This window comes from Chionomys nivalis, chromosome 16, assembly GCF_950005125.1.
Source record: "Chionomys nivalis chromosome 16, mChiNiv1.1, whole genome shotgun sequence".
Taxonomy (NCBI): domain Eukaryota; kingdom Metazoa; phylum Chordata; class Mammalia; order Rodentia; family Cricetidae; genus Chionomys; species Chionomys nivalis.
Genome location: NC_080101.1, coordinates 44,513,767 through 44,529,753, shown reverse-complemented (window position 1 = coordinate 44,529,753; position 15,987 = coordinate 44,513,767).

Here is a 15,987-nt window from a genome sequence, read left to right as displayed (position 1 = left end):
TTGAATTATGAGTTCTGTAGGTTGGGGTATTAAATACAATGCTGACTTATGATATAGTCAACTTAGGATGGATTTATTGGTAGATAACTATATCTGTATAATATATTCCCCAATCATATGTATTTATAAATTATTTCTCTAAATTTTATATTATGTATTTCTGGGTAACCAAAACAGTGTTGCACTACATTGCAATAATGAAAAAGTATACATTAAATATTAAGTTATGCCCACACTGCATGTAGGACTATATAAGGGTCATTCTAATATTTCATATTAAAGGACTTGTTTATTTTTGTGTGTATGCATGTTTTGCTTGTACCCATACATTTATGTATGTATATATGTGTGTGTGTGTGTGTGTGTGTGTATACCACATGCTTGCAGTGAGTTCCTGTTGAGGCCAGAAGAGAGCATCAGGTCCTTTCTAACTAGCATTACAGACAGCTGATAGCTACTAAGCACCAAGGAAGTATTGGAAATGAAAGCTAGTTTGAGCATCAAGTGCATTTAACCACTGAGCAACCTCTCCAATCTCTGTGGTACATTTTCTTATCTATGCATGGTACCCTTCTAAGGCCACTGCATGAATTTATATACTACATTATTGTTAGTTTAACATATTCTTATTAAATGCATGCTGTGTGCCACTCTACACTTGGCACTGGAAATAGGAAATAAAGTAACAATTGAGACATCCGAACACAAGAAGTCTCTGTACTTGGATGGACAAAAGCATATGTAAACAGATCAACAATATACTCAGTGATTGTGATAATTGTTACAAAGAAAATCCATATAGTTATGGTAAGAACAGTGGTTCTGCTATGTTCAGTGTTAAAGAAGGATGTTTTGGGGTGAAAGGTATACTTGCCCTTAAATCCAAAATATGTCAATGAACTAGATTTTCAAGGAGGTAGGGAAATATACTCCAACCAGAAGGGAAGGTAAGTACAAAGGTAGGTGTGGTGAGTTCGAATGGAATTGGCCCCCACAAGTTCACTGACAGTGGCACTATTAAGAGGTGTGGCTTTTTCAAGGCCAGCCTGGTCTACAAGAGCTAGTTCCAGGACAGGAACCAAAAGCTACAGAGAAACCCTGTCTCCAAAATAAAAAAAAAAAAAAAAAAAGAGGTGTGGCTTTGTCAGAGTAGGTATGGGGACAGGCTCTGAGGCCTTGTTTATGCCTAAATCATGCCCAGTGTCTCAGCGCACTTATTACCTTCTGATCAAGATGTAGCCCGCACCATGTCTGCCTGCCCGCCACCATGCTCCCCGTCATGATGATAATGGACTGAACCTTTGAAATTGTAAGCCACCACCTCAATTAAATGTCTTCCTTTCTAAGAGCTGTTGTGGCCATGGTGCCACTGCACAGCAACAGACACTCTGACTATGACAGATGGGAAGAACACTCTGCAGCAAGGAGTTTGAGTGACTGAGAAATGTAAGAGGTGGTGTGCTCGGTACGTGGTGGCAAAGGAAAAAAATATGTGTAAAATCAGCCTGGGGATGAGGAGCAGAGATCTGCGTGTGGGGCCCAGAGCCAGAAAACGGATTTGGAGTTTAGTTATAGAAATGACACAACTAATTCACATGTGTTAAGTCTCTGATTCTGTGCCATGAATGAACGAGTGTCTAACTAAGCTCAGCAGGAACAGCAGGAGCAGCGGGGAAGCTGTATGGGGTAGACAGAAGCTGGGCAGTGATGGCTCCAAGCAGACCTCCAGCAGAGCCACTAGAAAGAAATGGGTGGTTTCGGCAATCATGTCTGAAGGGTTAGACATGAAGAGACAAAAAGAAGACTCTTTTTTGGAAGGCAGGCCTTTGCTGAAGCTAGGCAGAAAATAACAACGCCCCATGCTAATGAGGATTTCATAACCAATATGCGACACTTCTTATTCAGCTACGTAGGATTCATAAAGTTGAACCTCAAGACACAAAACCTGTTAAAAATACCAGTTCTAGTGTAATCAGCAACTAGGTAGCATTTGAACCAAGAGATCATTATGGCAAAGTTGGAAATGAAGACGTAATGGTGTTCAGGAATAAGGCCAAGGTATTGAAACAAATGAAGAGCAAACGGGCAAGGACAAGATGAACACAGGAGGAATTGGCAGTGAAGATTTAGTAGAAAGGAAAACCAAGTAAATGCGATGTCAGGGAGTTCAGGAGAGGAAACTCTTTGAAGAAAAGGAAACAACATCAAATGATGCTGACCTAAACACTGAGACATGTCCTTCTCACATGGCAGGTCAGAAGTGTTGATGACCTTGGTGTGAGTAGTTTTGAAAAAAGTACTAGAAACAGATATAGAATCTAAGTATGTCGAATGGATAAATGCAGCTTAAGAGGAAAAAAAGAACAAATGATTTGAGAAATACTGGAATAACGGGAAACTTAGAGTCGACAGCATTACCATCTGAGTAATTCACCCAATAGAGCTCTCAAGAACAGTACATAGATGTCGGTCAACACTTGTGAATTATAAGATAGATCTACTAAATGTACATTTATTAAGTTCTCTGATTAAGTAAATCACTGATTATACTCTGCAAAGCAATAAATGAACTGTTACAATTTCTACCATGTGACAGTCACTTGTCTCTTTAGACATAAAAGATCTAGCCCCTTCCAACACAACATGGCAGATTGTAGGACAGAGACAGATACATGAAGCCAGACAAAGGACAGCTGCTCAGAGGTATTACCGCTACATGGTGGAGCCTAAAGACCAAGATTTAAGCACCTACTATATAGGCCAGACTCTCCTTCAAACACACTGCAGATATACACATATTAGTATCTGAAACAGTGAAAAAGAGGTGTCATTATCTCTATTTTACAGACCATAAAATAGAGACACATAATTTAAACCTCCCAAGACCATCTACCCACCCTCTGGACACTGCAGGCAGGATTCAGAACTGTGGGTAAGACTTCACACTACGTCTTAGTCATCACATCTGAAGGTGTGACCCCAGGGCAGTGGCATTTTCATCACCTGAAAACTTGTGAGAAATGCAAATTTAGGATCTTATAAGGGCTCACCAATCTGAAATGGTAGAAAGGGCTCTACAATGCCCCTTCAGTAGCCCCTTCCATTGTGATCATGCTGAAGGTGGTGAGCTAATGCAGTCCTACACGGTCTCCTAAAGTTATGCAACCTGACAAGTAAACTAAGGTGGTTAAGAAATCAGGAGAAGAGAGCAGCAGAGGGGCAAGAACGAACACAACCTATGTGACAGCTGGCAGTCATGAACTAATCATCCCCTTTCCGCATCCACCTGACTTCCAGTCACTGAGCTAGCATTCAGTTCTGCGCAGCAGTGGCCTGCTTGGCACAGGTGTGGCCTGTCAATACCCTTTCTCCCCATGCCTTGCATTTGCTGCAGTGGGGGTTCTCTGAAAGCTTGTTATAAGATGCCCACAGAAATTACCTTGACACCCACACTGCATCTGAACCCACCACCTTCCAGCAACAGAGGAAGCAGGCTGAATGTTGACAACTCATTGAGACTTCTTTTCCATTCTCTTAGCAGGTAAGTCTGTGGCGGCATGTGTCAGGACCTGAAGTGACAAGGGAGAATGCCAACCAGAAGGAAACAAACACTTATGGGACACATATGAGACCTGGAGGGAACAAAGAAGCCTGGAAGCATGGTGCCAAGGACAGTAGAATTAATACTGCTGAATTCAGCTTCACGTAAGCCAGGGGACAGAACATTTCCAGCAGAGAATGCAAGCAAGATTCAAGGAAGGCAAGAAGCGCAAAGCATGGATTTAGTAACACATTACTGGTAACTGCTGACTCCGTTGGATGCAGTTTCCATTGCCAGCATGAAGGACAACGGACAGGATGCTGAGTCTTTGAAGAAATATGTCTACGGTACAGGAAGAGATAAATATGGAGGTAGCTGAAAAAAAGAGACAAGAGAAAGTTGCTGATATCTTATCTTGGGGGAAGGTCAAAAACCTTTATGATCTATTGGACCAAAAGGATAAAAGGCTGAATAGGGGCAGGATAAGTGACAGGGTAACGTCTCTTATCGGGGAGAACCTTGTGTCCTTATGATGGAGGTCATTTAGGAGGAGAAATTCTAGTCTCATTGCCACTAAAAAACAAGAGGGAATGAGAGGAGAAGTAGCCACACATGGGTACAGACAGGAACTGAAAGGTGCCCGGGATGGCAGCCTGGGATTTCTGTGTTCTATAAGAAGCAGGAATGACAGTCATATGCTACTGGGAAGGGAGAGAGATTGAGCCTCAGGAGAATGTGAAGTAGGAGGTGTGAAGAGGGCCTAAATGAAAAGATGGGATAAACTGAGAACAGTGAATCAAGTACCAGAACAGGCCAGCCTTGAGAGGATGCTCTGCTTTAGTCAAATATATCGCTTACTGTTTCCTAAGAATGAACAGAGTGAGCTTATGTAGACTTTCCCCAGATCACAGGAGTGGGAATATGTGACTGTCTCTCACTTGGTATGGGCTCCAGGAAGGGAGGAGTGAACACACCGAACAGCTGCAAGCCTCTCTCCTGTCACTGCCACCACCATCTGGGTTTTTCACAAAATGTTCATCTAGAGTTCAGCTTCTTGCCCTACAAGACTGGCTCTTAGAGCAAGATAACATAAAGCCCATCCACAGACACGCAGCATGGGGCAGGGTGGGCCTCTTCCCCTGACCCCTTTATGGGAGGGGGGCAGATTGGATTTTTTTTCTTCCTGGGTGTGATCATCTCTAGGGGGTAAGGTTGGTTGTCTTGAAGGAGAATCTAGTGGGTATAGTTTGGATTGTTAGCAGATGGACACACAAACACACACACACACGCACGCACACACACTTGGCTCAGGGTGGGGCTGGAAAAGTCAAGTGGTCAACGTGGTTTCATAAACCGTGCTAAGCAGGACCTGTAAGAAAGTCTGCAGAATCCAAAATTAATATGAATAAAAATTCTGGAGGTGCGCTGCGCTTGGCTGTGAAGGAAACCCCTGAAAGTCCTCTCTGCAGAGACTGACACTGATCGGCATTTCAGTCCTGGGGAGGGCAGGAATATTCTAGGTCCAGAGGCTAACCCCCCTTATCTTGGGCTAAGTTCTGGGTCTCTGGAACAGCCATTGCTTTGCCCCCAGGTGTCTAATATCTTGACAGCAGATAAAACCCTTTTAGAATCTATTGACTTAATGGGCAATTACCTCCTACCAATCCAAAAGCTCAGAATACCCTCAGATAGCATCTTCAACCTATAGAAAAGCTTCCCTCATTTTGATTATCTGTCTCTCTGATAGACCACTAATGTAGTGTAAGCATCTATTGTTCTCATGCCTCAGATCTCACAGAGGTTAGAGTGGAGCTGAGTGTAACACAGGTAGCGTAACTGCCCTGTACCAACAGGTTTAGTTAAGGCTCTCCTAAGCCCCTGTGGAAACAGTCCTGCAGCTGCTGTGGGCACCTGATCTGGGAACTGTTCTCAGAGGACATGGCTCCCTACACTGGGACTGCGCCTCTCAGCTGTGGTCTGCAGCCTTCAACGCTGGGCACAGCACTCGCCCTGGCTGCTGACTAAAACTGGCAACTGTTGCTTAGATGGGGTCTGGAAATAGGGTCCTTCACTTCTGGAAAAAGAGGCTCTTCCAGTCTCCTCAGATCCCTCCATCCATTAAAAGACTCAAATTCAGCGAGGAAAGGGAAACTTGTGACTCTCTCAATTCAATCACAAATTCCAACCATCTTCCCATGCCACATACTACCCACCCCTACGTCAATCGTCAATCAAGAAAATGCACCACAGGTCAATTTAGTGGGGACATTTTCTCAGTAGAAGCTCTCGCATCCCAACTGACTGCAGCTTGTGTCAAGTTAACCTGTAGAGTACGGGAGAAAGCTGGGCTGCAGTCCCTCACAGGCTGCTCCTTAGCCTTTCTGTTGTGTCTCTGCTGGTGCATGTAGGGGTGCTTGTGCAGAAGTGGGATCTCATTCTCTTTCTATGCATGCTTACTTAGATCTTGGTTATCACCTAGGGCCATGAGTTCACTGCCAGCCATAAAAGACGCTTATATGCAATTTACCCATGTGACCAAACTTTTCTTGGAACTTGCTACTTTCATCTGTTGTTCAAAGTGTCCTTTCCCTGTGAGAAACTCTGGCTTTGTCCTCTCCTTTCTCTTTCCACTTGGACTGCCATTTCTCAGATCTTGCTGGTCATTTTGGCCTCTGAGATTTATTTTTACTGCTCTTATTTAATTTCATGTTCTCATGTGGCCCTGCTGTTTTAAGTCTCTCTTGAATTTGTTCATTTTTCTAGAAAACATGATCAAATAATTTTTTTATAAAAGTACTTTCATGTAAATTTTTTTCGTGAAGATTAAATTTCTGGTTAAGCATCTGAGTCTTTGCACATGTAAAGAAGATTGTTTCCTAGTACATGTGCTGTGGTGTTTTCTAGTACACATGGCGTTAATGAGATTACAGCAGTAACTCCAGGGGCCAATGAGATAACACAGTAGGGAAAGACACTTGCTGCCCAGCCTGATGACTTAAGTTCCATGCCTAGGATCTGTGTGGTGGAAGAGAGAACCAATAACAAATGCAAACTATTCTGACCTCTATTCACATGGCAAGGCAGGGGAGCACACATGCATATGTGTACACGTAATACACACTAAATAAATAAACAAATAAATAAATGTCAACGGTTCTAAAAAGACATTAGTAATCACAGAAGGCATACTTAGACTCTACAACACACATACCTGATCTACTAGTAGTACCCCACTCTTGTCAAACTGACAGAAAAGTTGAACTCTAAGTATGGAACACACTGAACCAAGCTATCTTAATTACTACCAAAGAAGTAACAGAGGAACTGGAAACACAGAAGTATAAACAGTATCTGTAACAGTCGAGTTCTCTGGATGAACAGAATGGATACAATGAATATAACATTAAGGGAATTTATTAGATTGGACTACATGATATTGTCTGGGTACTCCAACAATGGCTGTCTTATAATAGAGAGGTCAAAAACCCAGCTGCTCAGTCAGGAGGCTGGTTGTCTCAGCAGTCTCTATCTGGTTCTGAAGGCCCAAATGTCTAAAGACAGCACAGGAATACAGTGGCTGTAGCAACAGAGTAGCCGAAGAACCTATCAGAGATAGTGAAAACAAGCAGGCAAAGTTTTCCTCATTCATCATCTTTATCTGAGCTGCAAATAGAATGTGCAAGTGGACATCTGGATGGGTCTGCCTATTTCAAACAGTCTGATCAAGGAAACCATTAATAGGGCTGGAAGGTGGTTCCCACTCACATGGTAGCTCACAACCATCCAACACTCCATCTCCAGAGGATCTGATGCCCTATTTTGCCTCCTCAGGCACCAGGTATACACACATTCAGGCAAAATGCCATACATATAAATAAGATAAATACATCTAAAAAACACAAATAAAATCATTTGCAAGCATGCCCAGTAGCTTGACTTTTAGATGATTCCAGAACAAGTTGACAACCTACAAAATATTCACAACATCCGTCCAAAAAGTGAACTGTCAATTTACAAATACAAGAAACGTGAAAATACAAGAGACATGACTCTTCCAAAACTTTGTAATTCTCTAACAACTGATTCCAAGGTTACTACAGTAGAAAAATACTTAATAACAAATGATCCTTTCCAAAGATCCTTTCCAAATTCTGGAAAACTTCTGAAAGCAGGTCAGAAACTGCTTTGAAAACAGGTCAAACAGGTAATTCCTGTTATGACCTGTCCTGTCCCTTTAAGAGACAAGCCCCGCCTTCCAGCCTGAGTTCTCTTTTCTGTCTCTCCCCCAAAGAGGTAACTTCTCTCCCCTCCCCCGCCTCTCTCTCTGCTCTTCCCCCTTCTCCCTTTACCCCCTTTCCCCTCCATAACCCACTAAATAAATATGCCTAGCCATCTCAGTCTCTCACCAGCTGTGGCTCCTTGTGGGACCAGCTGCCCCACTGAGGTCTCTCACCTGCTGCCTCCCACCTGCCTGGGACCTACACCCATAGTGGGTTCCTGCTCCCCTTGGGGAACTGCACCATTTTACTGAAACCACTACACTACCCCCACTAGTTACTAATCAGAGCAAGATAGGAAGATCCTAGCGCTGAAGATGCCACATGCCCTGGTAGGAGGACATGGAGAAATCAATCTAGAACTCAGAAGTTGGCCCCCACTGCACCCCCATAGTATCTAACGGTGCTATGCAGGCTTCTAAAGGACAACTTATCAACTGCCTTACTCAGCTGTGGGCCCTGCATGGAACACTACTGACTGGTCAGTCTGGTACAGTGGTCAAATGTCTATTACAGGGGTATCCAACTACTTTGTGATTGAATTTGAGGCTCACTCCACAGGAGGAAAGCCTTGCCTGACATTGTGCCCTGGTAAAATATCTGAGGCCACAGAGGTCATAGACGGGAGTTGGAAAGCTATTGTTGTTATGGTAAAAGTAAAATGCTGTGGATCCCCATGTGGCTGCAGTGGGCAGCGGGCCATGAGACCACACCGCAGGTCCCTGAGCAGTGGTAGGCAGTGGGCAGTGGATCCGAGAGCAGCCAGTACCAGGCAAGGATGGCGCAGTTCCCCAAATGGCTGTAGTGGGCCACGAGGGATGAGTCCCAGGCAGGAAGCCGCAGGCCCAGCAGGTAAGACACAGAGACAAAAAGGCACACCATGCAGAGTGAGGTTGGATATTTATTTAGTGGGTTATGGAAGGAAAGGGGAGAAGAAGGGAGGGGGTAAGGGAAATAGTGGGGAGAAGGGAGACAGAAGCTGCCTCTTTGAGAGGGAGACAGAAAGGAAGGAACTCAGGCTGGAAGCTGAAGATCAGCTTGCCTCTGCAAAAGGGGGTAGGGAGTGGGCATGGCTTGTCTCTTAAAGGAACAGATCATTACAATTGTCTCCTGCTATAGGTGATGCATTAGTGAGGATTTATCCCATTGGTTTCCACGATATGGACTATGTAGTTCAACAGTTGCTAAGAATCTTGTAGCTGTCCAGTTTACCACAAGACTGCATGTCTTCTTTTTCTTTCCTGTATGTAAAAGTTTGTACACAAGTTTGCAAACTGGAATTCTTCATGTATCCAACATACTGAAGTGATTGGAGAGCCCCAAGTTCAGTTGAGGTTGGGTTTTTATAGGAGCAAAGGTAGGGATGAGGAATTTCTAAGGTTCAGGACCAATGATTGGCTAACATTTGTCTAGGGTGTCCTGGTGAAAAGTGATGGGTGTGTGCTGGGCTAGGACATTTGTTCCTGGGTGGAGCATAGATGGTCTCAGTTTGTGGTTTTTCTTAGAACTAGGTAATACCTTTGAGTTAACGGAGACTCACGCCTATCTTGATTTGTCTAAGTAAAAATCTGGTGTTGAAGGCCTGGAGGATTCCTGGCACTGGCCTTCAGTTTACACCAGATCAGAGAAGCAGAGTCCTAATGTTAAAAGGAAGGCAGCAGTTGTGAAGTAACAGAGTAGCTACTGTGATTAGCAAGTAGCAAATGCAAGATGGCAGGCCACCATTGTTATTCGACTAAATAGACATGGTGTAACCCTCAGACTGCCTTCTAAATTATTCATGCATGCCCATAGATTAGTGCTAATCTCAGCTCTGGTCAGAGAAGCTTCTGTTTTGCATTGGACAGCAGTTATTGCAGAGCTTACCAAAATGCTGAGAATAAGGAACTGCTCAACCTTACACAGGACATCTAGATCACACCCTTCAAAGAGCAGGGAACATCATGGAAGCGATGGCAGGAAGAATTTAAGAGCCAGAGAAAGAGGAGGAGGTATTGCAGGAAGCTGTCAACTGGGTAACTCACGGACCCTCAGGACCTATAATGAACAAACTGCACAGATATGCCCAAGACTGGACACACCAATTCAGAAGTTTGTGAGGTCTTTCTCCTCCCGGGGATTTAGAGGCAGTTATTCCTAGCATCGTGGAGTGAGGGAGAGGGGGGAGCATGAGGCCCCACCCATACCTCTCTGAGAAGCTAGGGCAGTTAACTGATTGCTGGGGAGGAGACCTATTATTCAATGATGGACCATCATTATATTGCCCATGGATGGTTTTGTAAATCTCCTCTCATCCATGCTCACGTTAGCAGTCTTGATCAAAGTCACTGCTGTCCTTTGATGGTCCTTGACTATCAAAAAAGGTAAAGGAAGGTCCTGCCCACATGTATAAGGTCCTTTAATCGGTGGTTTTCACCAGACATGTGGGTCATGATGACAGACCTGACTGGTATGGTTTCACTCTAAAATCCTTTCGCCAACATGTGATAAAATGGGAACTCGCAGCCTGCCAGGTGTGATGCTGGGAGGGAGACTTCACTTCCTTTACTACAAGTTACCTCACTCGTTCACAGGAATATTGATACCGTTCTTGTGGGGTTGTAAAGGGCTATGTAGTGGGCACATGCCAAGAGCTATGGCGGTTCTTAAGCTACAGTTGCTAGTTTCCATTTGACCAAATTCCTGCCAAGCTTTCTGACCCCAGTACTGTAGATCACCCTTTTTCTTTCATCTTATGCTAATTCTCTCCCCAAGTTGAGTCTTCCTCTTTACCATTTCTCTAAGTTCTTTCCTGTTACTGCTCATCCCAAAGCCAGATCCATGTGATGTGATCGATCACGTTTGGTTTCTATCACGTTTGGCTTCTATCAAAAAACAACTCAATTTAAAGAAATGACTTCTGTGGTCCCTACATAAACCACATGTAGGGACCTAAGGAAGCAACTGCACTATACTCTCTCACCTTTCTGTAGGCTGAGTAAACTCAGCAGGGATGTTCTGCTGTGAGGGTTTTGGAAGCTGAGGTGGGTGTGGTTCTATGTACGCAGTATCATGTGAGCTCAAGCATAGGACAACCAGATTTACATATGTCCAAGTGGGTATCCATAAATTTTAAGACTGGAAGCTGACAGACATTTTAAATCTTGGGGTCTTCTGGTTACACAGTCCCAAGGCCTCATTCATGTGGAAGATCATCTCTAGTTCCAAAAATGGGAAAGCAGGCATGATAAAAGGATAATGATCATTTTTACTTATCCGAAAAGGTTTAACAAAAACACCACAGAAAGTACTTTCTACTATATTGGCATATTGACCTTCTTGGCAAAGGTGACTTGGGAGTGAACTGACCTCTTAGCTGTATAGTGAGTGGGCTTCAGCACAAACTGTGTTTCAGTTTTATTAAGGCACGCTTTGACTCCATCTTAGATATGGAGAAAAGTGGACCTTTAATTTGCTCTCAGAGAGACGAGTAGGCAGGGCTTAAAACAAAAGATGAGATATTACCACTTGCCTGACTGCTGATAAAAAGCAAAGGGTAAGGCGGGGGGTGGGGGGGTGACAAAAAATATGAAAGCTAACACCAAGCCCATTTTCAGCTCCTTGCTGGAACTGCAGCAGCTGGCACTGAATTTTTACAGCATCTATTTCTGCCACGCATTTTCACTCACCTTGGGGTGGTAGTTTTTCACACCAATGCAGGACCGGATGCAGGAAGCAAGTCAGAGAAGTGAAGCGTGCCAGGTTGGCTAGCTGTAGATCAAAGCACTTCTGAAGAAGCAGGAAGAACAAACAGCCTAACTAGATTCCTCTACATACATGGCAACAATTAGATACTACAGAATTGGACAAAAGTCATGGGTTGATTCATGCATTGTTCACTCAGAAATCTGTGTGTTGAGAAGATTCTGATAGTGGGCAAATGCTGCTACCAATTCAAAGCCTAAGCATGAAAAGGAAGCAGTGAGAAGTGCCTCTGCAGAGGGTGACTGCTAAACCTGCAAGACCAGTTTCCCTGAAGCAGCAGCACCTTGACTCTCTGCTGTCTTTAAGATGAATCCTCACGCCCATAAGTGGCCACAGAAAAAAAGTAAACAAGAGCATGGTTTCTGGACTGGAGAAACATCTCAGCCGGTAAAGGTTCCTGCCACCAAGTCTTAGTTCAAGTCTCAAGACTCACATGGTGGGAGTATGGACTCTGACAAGTTGTCCTGAGTTCACATGTGCGCCATGTTCTCGGACAGCCAGACACATACACACACAAAACAAAGAAATACAATTGTAAAAGTTTAAAAGTCTTGTTTCCTGCTAATTAGATTTAAAAAATACATATAGTGTAAACATAAACAACCTGGACAGCTACTGCGTTTTCTTTAACCGTTTTCCCAACGGGATGCCGGAAGCCAACAGTTAGATTCACCTACAACCACTAGAGGGCTCTGGGAGACAAGTGAGCAGGCTACAGTATCCAGTCATAGACAGGATTGCTTATCCAAGTACCTGACGGAGAGCATGGCTCAGAGTAAATGATACAGAGAAGCCTGAAACATGCTTTCAAAGAAAATGTTTTATGTAAGTGTCAAGACCATATGAAAAAAGCAATCACCATCATCAGTGGTTGTGTTTTTTTATGGTAGTTTTAGGAACTACCTTAAAGGCTATGCTACAAGGTGGTAGGATATGTAAACTGGGCCTAATACAAATCCTTGGGTCACTGGAATAAGCCCTTGAGAATGTCTTTGCTTCCTGGCCCTTAGGTAAGCAATTATGCCCTACTGCATGACCCCTGAGATTACTACTCCTACCAAGCACATCCATCAATAGTATCAGTTACTCGGTGCTGAGACAGAACAGCATGTGCTGAGACACCAGATGCCAGCCTAGGCAAGACAGAGAAACCCTATTTCAACTAAATCACAATCAGGAACAATGCCAGAGAGCAGTAGACCTTCATAATCCAGATTTACTCAGTGTAATCAACTCATGGCTAAAATTTGGATAAATCTACCATTACCTTTCTGACACCAATTATAGTTACAGAAGTGATGAGGATGATAACAGGGAAGATGGAAAAAAGCTTTATTTTATACACAGTTTGATAGTCTTCAAGATAAAATTTTCCTGGATATTGATAATTGAGATGAGAAAGTTAAAATCAAAACATTGGATTTTGGATAGCAAATACCTATCTATAAGTAAAGTGCTTGCCTTGCAAAATGGACAGCAGAGGGAGCTGTTCATCCCTAGAACACACGATAAAAAACAACCAAACACAAAAAAACATCGCAGCATGTGGTTGTAATTCCACCACTGCAAACACAAACAGATCCCTGGGGCTCCTTGGCCAGTCATCCTAGAAAAAGAGGTGAGCACCAGGTCAATAAGATATTTCAAAAGATTAGGCAGACAGATTCTTGTGCAATGATACCAAAGACCACCACACACTTTGACTTACACAGATGCATGCACACACATCCACATGCCTATACACAAAACACAAAATTTTTAAAAAGCATAATTTGAAGTAAAGACAAAAAAATCCAACAAATATAATGAAAAATGCAATCAAGACTCAATAGCTCCCTCTGCTGTCCATTTCTGTAATTGTTGCTTGATTTATCTTTTTAAAACTGGAAGCCAGATTAAGGCAATTTAAACAGAGTTCCTGCAATGCCTGACACTTTTTTTGAAGCCTGTTCCTGTATCATTGGTTCAGTTCTTTTCCTGTATGCTAGAGTACAAACGAGGACTAGCTAGGTTCCTAACGATCAACATCTATGCTTAACTTGTATAAACAAACTTGGTCATTGAAGTCACTGGCTGCAATAAGCATCTGTATGGTCTATATTTTGATACAGAAAAAGAACAAACAGTAGTCAAGTTAGGGATAACAGAAGTTCTCAGAAGAGCCAGGGCTATCGCCGATCTTCAAGATGTCACCAGTAGTCATTCTTATTAATTTACCAACTTTAAAATCATTCTCTATTTTACGACACATAAGTCAGCAACTGAAAATATCTTGCTTACAGCTGTCTTTGAAGAAGGAACTAGAAAGTCTAGGCTTACAGTCCTGTTGTGGTCACTAGCTGGGAGATAATTGGGACTGAGGCAAACTCTGGACATGGCTGAACAGTGATCTGTATTTAAGTTCACTGGAATGTGCAGGTCAGAAGGCAAATTGACAATCTAGTCTTCTTTAACCTTACAGATTGTCAAATTGCACAGAATTACTTAGCTCCTGACATGACTCCTGCCTGGAAATCTATATCCACAACACCCTAAGCTACAAAAATGATTTTTATTCTTTTGACCACTGGGTAGTCATTTTTGTTATCAAAGGAAAAGCAAGACTAAAGTAACATCACGAAAGTCCCTCTTAATATACAAATCAGGACAGCAGGTGTGCACCTCTAAGTCTCAGCTCTTCTCACAGGCTGAGCCAGGAACATCATCTGAACCCATGAGGTCAGAATAAGTCTGAATAACGTTGTACATTTCAGAATAGGAAAATCCAAAGTACGTTTGCTTGTTAAACCTTTATGAGGTGTGAGAATGATGGGTGGTGAGACGGTAGGGAGGAAAAGGGAAACAAGCAACCAAAGCCGACTGCAAATCCACTGGAATGGATATGCTCAGTGAGAACTGCACCGGACTGGGTACAGCTAGATCAAGAGGGAGATGTTCATTGTTAAGACAGCCCGAGGGCCTGAGTGTGGTGGAGCTTATCCAATAGAATCGCCAAAAAAAAATCCATCTACACTGAGCGTGGATAGAGACCAACTTTTTCATTTTATTATTATTTATTTATTTTGGTTCTTTGAGACAAGGTTTCTCAGTATCGCCCTGACAGTCCTGGAACTCGCTCTGTAGACCGGGCTGGCCTCAAACTCACATGATCAAAGAACACCACCCAGCTTCTTTTTATGTCTGCAAGCCTGGCTACTCCACATTTGGAAACTGGGGATGTTAGATTTGGGGGTACAGTCCATGATCAATGTTCTAAAAATGTGAGTATGTAGGTGAGTGAATGAGAGAGAGACAAAGAAAGAGTGTGTGTGTATGTGTCTGTGTAAAGACTATGCACCACCATACCACCTGGCCAGACAGCCATGCGTGCACGCACGCGCACACACACACAGAAGCAAACAGAAGGATACATAATTAACAAAGCTCTCTACAGGAGACCCAGTGCCAGATGGATCAGAAGGGACACAATGAGCTCCTTCACGTGTTTTCTTTCATGTGACAAGAGATGCTATAACAGGCTGAATGCGGAAGACAACCCGGCCATTCCACTAAATGAAGCAGTGCTTTACTATTTGTTCTGACTTACAATGTCATAGTGAATGCCAGTACCTAACCCACAGAAAGAAAACATCTTTAGGTTTGCTTGGTATGTAGGAAGGTCTTGAGATGACCAGTTAATATTTAAGAATAATTAACTTTACATCACCATAAATTATGTAAATAAAATTTGACACTACTGACATTACTATTAGCAAATTATCTGAAGACTCAAGAGTGGAGTCTAAGTTGAGCATCAAAGTTACTAAACTAGAAAAGGCAGTGTGACATGCTTGTCTTTTGAAACCTGAATCACCGTGCTATCCAGAATAACTTTTGTCAAAATCGCACTTTCTAACTTTGATTGTTGTAATGGCTACCCTTGGTTAACTTGACTGCATATGGAATTAAATAAAAACCAAATGACTAGGCACACTTACGAGGGGCTTTGGTTCTTAATTAAATCATTTGAAGTGGGAAGACCCACTTCTAATCCAGATTGGTTGAGGTGAGAAGACCTAATAGCTAACATTTGAGGGCATAAAGCCCAGGGACAGAACTAAATGCAAGATGATATTTATCTCATTTAATAATTTTGAAATAAATCTTATTATCATTATTTTACTATTTGCTCTCTTAACCCACCAGAAAATACAGACTGACTTAGGCAGGATTCTCAGGTTCCAGGAACAGTTAGTTATCCACCTCCAAAGCTCATGCTCTTGCCCATTATAATAAAATCATCTTAGAATGTTCAAAAGAAGTTCATCAACATTATGGCAAGCAAAGTAAGCCAGGCACAGAAAGGCAAATACCGCATAATCTACATGACCTCTGAGAGCATAAGACAGTGGTTATCAGAACGTGGGAAGAGTGGGGAAGAGAGGT